Source organism: Schistocerca serialis, chromosome 2 (genome assembly GCF_023864345.2).
Source record: "Schistocerca serialis cubense isolate TAMUIC-IGC-003099 chromosome 2, iqSchSeri2.2, whole genome shotgun sequence".
In the NCBI taxonomy this organism is placed as follows: Eukaryota; Metazoa; Arthropoda; class Insecta; order Orthoptera; family Acrididae; genus Schistocerca; species Schistocerca serialis.
Window position 1 is genome coordinate 370,600,257 of NC_064639.1, and position 1,767 is coordinate 370,602,023.

Genomic DNA, 1,767 nt, shown 5'->3' on the forward strand with positions numbered 1-1,767 from the left:
ACACAGAACACGAAGAACGAAAAACGAGTTTTCCAAATAAATTCATGATCGATGTAAGTTTACTTTTAGACATCCGTGATACGCAGTATATCATTCGACTGAAAACACAATGACGTCTGCAACTAATAACTCCATCCAAAGGATAACAGGGCGCGAACAGATTCTGGCGGAGCATGGCACATTCCCTTTATCACTGACGACAATCGAATAACTTCCCAGGAGCACAGACCTCGTTAGTTACGTATCTTTGGTGCTCCCGGTGAAGGGAACACTTACTACAAAGCTGCTTTCAGCTCAGGCAGCACAGCCCAGCCGGTACCCTTTACGACTACAAAATTATTTATATCGTTGTTAGTTGAAGACTAACAACGATCCCAATTCTTCTGTACGTATCGCTGTACTTTATTTGTGTTCTATAAAATCCTAAGCCGAATTAATCTTAAATTTTGAACTTCAACATTTTCTAAACGGAACCGACAGCAGATGGTGACGTGTATCTCTCCCTCTTTTAATTGTGTACCTTTCAAAATTTGCAATATTATCTTGCAACTTGGTACTACTTCATTATTACATATAATGAATGTAGAGCTGTCATCTTGGCTTTGTAGATTAATGACGAAGATTGATTAGTATAACTTGTTTTACAAAATTTTAGTACAACTAGTGTCCTTTTTTTTTAATAATTCGAAAGGCAGGCGAGGTATCTTCATGGAAATTTCTGCCTTATGTTTCTGTGAATCCTTAACCTAATACCATAAGTTGAACTTTAGTATTGCGCACTATTAATATTTCACAAAAACTGGAATAACTAAAAAAGTAAAGAGGTCTACTTCCTGAAAACCTCTATCATGTGTTTTTACGATAAACTGCATCTAACTCCAAAATTAGCACTTTCTAGCACGTAGGTTGCCAGTGCTACTCTGGGATGAACAGATTGGCACAGGAAAGAAATTCTTGGCCGGCCGCATCAAACCAGTCAGAAGAGTAATGACTCAAAAAAGAAAAAGTGACACAGGGGAGTGCGGGCGTTATTGTCCAAATAGTGGGCTGTCCAGCCAACAACCGGGTAAAGATCAAGTCCCAGTTGTGCAAAGTCAAGGGTCTGTCATGGCATATCCAGAGGACTGTGAGTGGTAATGAGGAGATCGTCGAGGAAATCGTGTGGGACCTGCACGTTAGGCGACATAAGGTCCTGCCTGACAAATAAATATCCGTCCACACTGGCGCCAGTAGAGGACGAAATATGCGATAAAACTCTAGTTGGGGGACCTTAAGGGCCGGGCGACTTGTTCGTAGAACCCACTTGAATGGCATCATTGACTTCCTCCGCCGTGACGTCGACAAGCAGTGTTGCATCCCCAGGAATGAAGCCAAAGGAGAGTCGGGAGAGCGTCATAATGTTGGTAGAGAGTAACGTTGTGCAGAGCACGACATAACATAATGTGCATGATGGGCAGACCCTACACCGCATTGGGTATCTATGCACCGCCCATCATCAGTTGTAAGGGCATTAAATCAAAGTCCTCCGGCGGTGGCAGCGTCCGCTATCACCGTTAGGGCACGGTTAGTTCATGAAAGACACACAGGATACCGCAGGTGACAGAGCACCTATTGACAATGGTGTACGAAAAAGTCGAAATTGTAGACTCTACTTCATCTTGAGCATCAGCATCTACTTCATTGAGCAAGCAGTAAAGGAAACAAAAGAAAAATTCGGAGTAGGTATTAAAATTCATGGAGAAGAAATAAAAACTTTGAGGTTCGCGG